This window comes from Anolis carolinensis, chromosome 1 (genome assembly GCF_035594765.1).
Source record: "Anolis carolinensis isolate JA03-04 chromosome 1, rAnoCar3.1.pri, whole genome shotgun sequence".
Lineage (NCBI taxonomy): Eukaryota > Metazoa > Chordata > Lepidosauria > Squamata > Dactyloidae > Anolis > Anolis carolinensis.
In genome coordinates, this window is record NC_085841.1 from 83771601 (window position 1) to 83779193 (window position 7593).

Consider the following 7593-nt stretch of genomic DNA (forward strand, 5'->3'; position numbering starts at 1 on the left):
ACAGATTCCTTACTTTATTCAGGACTGAACGGAACATTTTCCACTGCTGCCAGGATTAATTTGTCCCACAAAACTGTCAAGAAAGGATGTTTAGCAGTCATAGCAATATCCAGCAGAGGGCACTCAAAACAGATGTTTTGGTACTTTTAATATTTACTAAAAAAAATGACATGTTCCAGAATTTTTCAAATCAGTGTTGGAGATGTAAATATTAAGTAAAAAATTGGGCTCTTTTTTCATACATAGCATACTTGTAAGAAGGCAAAAAGTTATTGGTCTAATATTTATATGGTAACCTAAAAAGATTAAAGGTATATTTTTCCAGTGTCAACAGAAATGTTTTCATTGGATGAAGAATTAGAAAACAAATATGGTTTATTTCCTTGATATATGGTGCATAAATTTTATTTCTACCCCAATACCATCTCCCTGAAGGGACTCGGGGTGGCCAACAAAATACAGCTACATGTTGCGTATAGATAATACATAAATGTGAAACGATAAAAACCACAGAATTGAAACTCCACACATACACCATTACAATGTAAAACATTAACATTTATAAAATTCAGTCATAGCTGCAGATAAAAACAAGTTGTTTCAATTGACATAGCTCAGTACCGATATAATGCCCGCAGTAAGTCCAAATCCTTAAAAACTTATGTAAGATCAAAGGCTTGCTTTAAAAGTCATTGTTTTTAAGCTGGAATGGAAGGCTCAAAGCAAAGGGCCTGGCCTGATCTCTCTAGGGAGGGCATTCCAGAGCAAGTATATTGTTTGTTTAAACTTAGAAACAGTGGAGCATCAATAAGTGGAGCAAGAATGGATTGTTAAAATTGCTAGTTAGCCCAATTATCCAAAAAATCTAATAATGTAATAATATGTGGTTATGGTTATTAGTAATATGTTGGATTATTTATCTGAGCCTGTTATGGTAGAACCATGCATTTTCATTGTTTTCATTACAGCAAAGATTGGGGGTTGGCAACAGAGCCCTAATGTGTATTAGTTATATGTAACCCCCCTTTCCTCTTTTTTTGTTTTTGCTTTGTTTCTTTGTTTTTGAATGCCAGTTATTTCAAATGTGAAGTAAATTCTTCATGCTACAAATTAATTTAAAAGCTCCACCAGAGGGCACTCCAAACAGTTGTTTGATTACTCTTTAAAATCTACTAAGGAGGAGATGGAAAGTTAATAGGCTCCAACTTGATCTAATATTTTTAGTTCATTAACTGCTTTCAAAATATTGATTGACTTAAATCAGTGGTTCTCAACCTGTGGGTCCCCAGGTGTTTTGGCCTATAACTCCCAGAAATCCCAGCCAGTTTACCACCTGTTAGCATTTCTGGGAGTTGAAGGCCAAAACATCTGGGGACCCACTGGTTGAGAACCACTGATTTAAATGGAAGGCATCTGATGGGAAATGAGATTATATACACCGTATATAAATTAAGAACAATAAACAATGATTACATTTTATTTAGCATATTATAACTTACAATTTTTTCAAAAAATCCAGAATAACGCACAACATTTTAAACACAATAATGAAAAGTAGTATTTCATGTAACAGCACAAAGAGATCTGTCTAGCTGTTTTTAGAATGAATAAATAACCATTCAGATTGTAGAATGTATTGGCACCATACGATTGTCTTCAGTGGCAAATAGCAATGTATGATTGCCCCATCAACTATATTTCAGGCATTTTGACTCAATGGGACTTGCTTCTGAGTAAACAAATGCTGTAAGATTAATTCTATGCATGACTCATAGAACAGATGATTGGGCTATTAATCTATGTTTCTATAGTAATTCCCCCACATTCTTCACCATTAAAATGGTCCGTTACAGTTTGTAGTCCAACAACACCCATGATTTTCACCTTGGCAATAGATAAATAAATTCATTGGCACAGAAAAGTTAGAAGGCACACCAACAAGATTTAATTTAATTTAAAAAAAACCTCTAGTCCCAATGCTAAAATTGTATTCAGAAACCATAAGCACATTGCCACCTAGTGAATTAAACCATATAAAGACACTATAGCTGTACACCTCTCCTTGGTGCAAAGAAATAATTCAAGAAATAATGTCATTATTAAATAAACTATTGTTGTTGAAACACCTGGTATTTCAGATAATTGTGCACACATTTCTCAGTTCCCCATGACCCCTGAAAAATTCAAGAGGAAGGAATGACAACCTGCAGTCATGCAAGAATCTCAGTATGATCTCAGAGTTCCTGTTTTCCCCTCCCCATGTCTTGTCAGTAAACTCAACAGCTTTCAGCCTATTAATGTAATAACTGAGGGCCCATCTGCATAGTTCAAATAAGCTAGTGGGGGTGAAAGGATGATGTGATGCCCCTTGATGCAGGCGGCTGATTTGCTTTAATGGCCAGCAAGGCTGCTTGACATGGCCTTGTCCTGCTTTAACCAAAGTTGGGGGATGTGCTGAAGTCTATGTGAAGCTCCAGAGCTCATCCACACTTCGGGGCAATGTAAAACCATTGGGCCAGTTCTGATACAGAACCAGCCGTGGCTATTTACATGGCCATCCTATTTTTCCTGGGCTTAGAGCGACGGGATGGCACTTCCCATCCCAGTCATGTAATCAGTTTAGCAGCAACCATTGGGCATGAAATTGCTGGTGGTCATCACTCATCACGTGTTGCACCAGAGTGATTGGGGGAAGGAGGAGGAAAGGAGGGGGAATTGCAAAAGCACATTTCCCCTTACACCATCACAATAAGCAGGATCAGCCATCAGCCATCAGCCAGTTTTCCCCGCCTCACAGAAGACCTATGGCCTGCAGGCTCATCAGTGCACCCAAGCATCCATTGCCCCTAATCCCTGGACCCATCAGGATATTTGGAAACCCCATCATCTCAAAACTGGGATCAGTCTCCCCAAGAATAATCCTTTCAAACACCCATGCCTTATTTCTGACCTTGCCCGCATTCCATTTCCAGACCCTTCTGTTTCCCTCAAGGGTGGACACACCAGGCAACAGACAGTTTCAATTCAAACAATGATTGTTTATTCACTTTTCTGCCAGACCTCTCTGCCAATCAGCAGCTGAGATTCACAGACCTTTAAACTTTCAGCCAATCAATGGCCAGGAACGGGCAGCCCCTGCACTCTGTGGGTCCTGAAACCACACCAATCACCAGTGTCTTTCACCTTTCTAAATGTCTGTAAAATTCTATAAGAGGTTTGTGCTTGTAATTTATGGGCATGTCAGATTTGGAGGCTTTGCTTCTTCCTCTGACCCATTCTAGCCATTGCTGAATCAAGGTTTCTGTTCCTGCCTCCACCCTGTGTGTGTTCATTGTCATCGATTGGAGCTCATGGATGCTGGGAGGACCCAACTTTTTGGACAACAAATTGTATGTGGAGATCCAGGGAGGATGATGGCCATCTTGACCACACCTGGATGACATAAATCTTTGATCTTGTTCTCTTGGGAGGGAACATTGGCACTTGTTGTCTATAGTGTTTAGGGCTTATCCTAAACAGTCCTTTAAATGATGAGCCAAATCTATTTCCTTAACCAGTTTAAATCAGTTCATTTCAAATGTAAATAAGATAATTTGGTTTAATACAACAGCTAATGTGATTTAGTGATTTGAGCATTGAATTGTGATTGCGAGGACCAGAGTTCAGTTTCCACTCAGCCATGGAAACCCACTGGGTGATCTTGGACAAGTCACACACTCTCAGCCCAGAAAACCCCATGGCCCATAGTTCTTTCAGAATATGCAGGGTCAGAGTTGCAAGAGGGGACATAAAAGAAGATACGTTTGAGATTATTTGGAAGCCCTTTATTGTTCATATTATGTTTTTTATATTATTTAACTGTTCTAAACTTTGAACAGCTTTAAATTGTTCAAATTAGTTTTAATTATGTGTTATCCTGATCCCCTATGATATAGTGCAGAATATAAATATCTGAATAAACGTTTTTTTTAAAAAAAGGTTGTTTTTCTTCTGGAAGGTGTCTAGGCTTGATCTACACGTGCAGGAGGAACAGGCAGTAAAATGCCAAGGTGATAGAATGTGTGTGTGTCACTTCAGACAAAAGTAGATGACTGTTTCCTAGTTGCAGCCACACCTTGACATCCACACCCTAGTCAATGTTTAATGTGTCCAGTTGTCATAATCTTCAGTGAACAGGCTACAGCTTGTGCCAAGAGGATCAAGATTTTATTTGGGGAAAAGAATAGATACTGATAGAAAACAAATCTATTTATGGACGACAAGGCTATCAAGAACTACCAGTTGTGTTGGCTATAGGTGCATCTTAGTGCCAGTCATTGGGGAGTAACACTAGAAAAAGGGCATGCTTTCTCATGTCATGCTTTAGAGAGGAGGAGCATTTGCTTAGCCACTTTGACAAACTGGATGTTGGATATCCATTTTTATATCTAAGGATGCCTATTGGGAAGACTTTTTTAAAAAGACAATAGGCCTGCATATTCATCAGTGTGCTCTCGGATAGAAAAATGTGCCCAACCTGAGCTAGAACAGCAAGGATAACTAGTTCCTCAAGAAGAAGACAACTGTGTCTAGATAGCTCCTTTCATGGAACAACTTGTTCCACAAGTGGCTTAATAACCTCTATGTACATGAAAGTAGCAAGAGCAGCAGCAGGAGTGTGGACTTTCATTTGGATTCCTGGTTTTCAGCAAGTACTCACAGCCAGCCACAGCCTTATAGGAAGAGTGGCCTGACTTAGCACAGGCACAGGCAATTTCCTAATACACTTCTACCAAAGTGCCTTGTGTTTGAGGACTCTGCCCCACATATTCATACATGCCAGATTTTCATGAAAAAGTGACAGCCATATCACTCTCCCAATGGCTTTTCCATCTATTTGTTGCTTTAGTTTCCAATTCTTTATGTTTTCCTCACTATCACATGGTTCATCTTCTAGAATTCCTCTGGCAGAACAATTCCTCTGTCCTCTCAATTTGGGGAGATAAGTGCTAAACCAGCCATTAGAGAGACAATTCTCTACATGTGCTGCTGAGTTTTTAAAAATATGAATGAATTAAAATGTGCTGGTACAAGACTTTTTCAAGGTTGATGAGTCACTCACAGTTAAAGACTTGTTGAGTTTCATTCCCATTTGTAATGCAATATATGGCATGTTGTGACGATCACATGCAGAGTATTTGTACTGTGGAAATTTCAAAATAATGAAATGTTTTAACTTTGAATCCGGCATTTTGGAGAGTTCTTACTTCATCTCAGATCTGCAAAATATTAATACTTGCTAATATTTCTATTGATATGGATTCAAAAAATGAGAGAGTACTAAGAAAATCTTCATTAGAATCCTGTTTGTCAAACATATCCTGTAGTGATCAAAGTATTTTTGAAAATAAAAACTCTGTTATATAAATTTGTTAGCCAATAAGAATCTTGTACCTGGCAAACACTGAGAGAAACTAAGCTGTGCCTATGAAAGATGCTATACTGCAACCATACAATTGAAATGATGAAAAAGAAAGTAACGTTATCCAAAACTGGGGTGCCAGTGGAGGTTCAAGTAAATGATCTCTAGTTACCCCTCTTGGCTTTCTAAGAGTCCCTCTTTGACAGAAAGGTGTCATGTGTGGGTACAGAAGATGGACTCAAGATTCTTCAAATAAAATAACTTTATTAAGTTTCCTGTTATACTGTACACCAATCACAAGCTGTAAACATGACAACAGTGAATGCACTTTGAACCAATGAAACTATTGATCACAATTTAGACTACTCAAAGCTGTGTCTGTTTATAAAATGTCCATGTCTGTGAATGTCAGATCTGGGAAAATCCCCTTGGTATCCATTCTTGGCCAACTGAAGAATAAAGGAATCTCTGACTTTGCCCTCCACCCTGTGTGTATTGCTTTTTTATTTAATTTTTTTCTATTTACCCCTCAACCCCTTACCCTTATTTTGTGCCCACTTCACCAGGACCAACCAACTCATATTGTTTCACAAGTCTAAAATGTCATTGCTCCTGTTGCCGGCTTGTACCCTTTTCCCTCATTAAATGTTTTTTTATTGCTTATTTTCTAAATATTGCTTATTTCAGTGGTTACTGAAATTATAAAATGCTTTTTTGTGAGTGTATTGTATTGTATTTTTATATTGGTTCCTTCTTTCTTCTGTAGTCTTTTAAAAAAAAACTGCACATTTTTGGTAGGTCAATCCGTTTTCCTTTTGTACACTGTATACTGATGGTTGCTGTGTGTCATTTCCAACTCATGGGGACTCTTAAGGCAAATCTATCACAGAAGGTTCTTTTTAAAAAAAGTTTTTTAAATTTTATTTTTAGATGTTGAACCTTTTTAATACATTTAAATACTCAAAATCTCAAAATTTTCAACACACGAGTATAGCATGGTAACTATCTCAGTTATAATGAAATAACCTTCACTTATATTTTCTGTCCTTGGCAAAACGTGTGTGTGTATGTGTATCTCTCTGTAACCTGATAGTATAAAAATAAATCTCCCTCTGAGTAAATAATGAGTTTTTATTTAAAAATAAATTAAACATGGCACAAGCAAGCAAAGTAAAGCACTTTCAATTCTTGATTTTAGATTCCCAAAACTTGATTTTAGCCTTATTGAATTCTATTTCCCAGGAAAGCATGAATGCTTTTCCAGGAAATGGAAGCCAACAGAGCCTATCTCGGTACAGGACTTTGTCCTTCTTTTCAATTACCACATTTGTTAAACTTAATCTATATGTAAAACATAACATGTAACCTTTTGTATTTTCTTTATGGCTACTGTTAGACAAAAATGGATAACTCTACTATTAATGGAAAACCCAAACTGATTTATAATTCTATAGAAGTGCTGCAACAAAGAATGCCATAGCTGATGTTTCTCAGAGGGCCTTCTTGGCACTCTACGTGGGGCTGCCCTTGAAGACGGTCTGGAAATTGCAGTTGGTACAATGGTCAGCAGCCAGGTTACTAACTGGAGCTGCTTATAGGGAGCGCTCAACCCCCCTGTTCAAGCAGCTCCACTGGCTGCCGATTATATTCCTGGCCCAATTTAAGGTGCAGGTTATTACCTATAAAGCTCTAAAAGGGTCGGGACCTGCCTATCTTCGTCACCGCGTTGGCCCCTATGAACCCACCCGATCGCTGAGATCTTCCGGGAAGGCCCTTCTCTCACTTCCACCCTTCTCACAACTGCGTTTGGTGGGGACGAGAGAGAGGGCCTTCTTGGCTGTGGCTCCCCAACTCTGGAACTCCCTCCCCAGGGAGATTAGGTTGGCTACCTCACTACCTTCCTTCAGGAAACAACTGAAGACTTGGATGTTTCGGCAGGCCTTTGGAGATACAGTCATTGATTAATCATCCCCAGAGGGTTTTTAATAACCTATCCCGTTTTTATTACGATTTTACCATTTATGTGTTTTAAATGCAATTTTTTATCATGTATTTTTGTTTTAATTGATATATTGTATTACTGTTTTATCTTTTTATAGTATGATTTGTATTATGTTGCCTATGTTTTGTTCTATGTTGTTTGGGCCTCTGCCCCATGTAAGCCGCCCCGAGTCCTCGCAGGGAGATGGTGG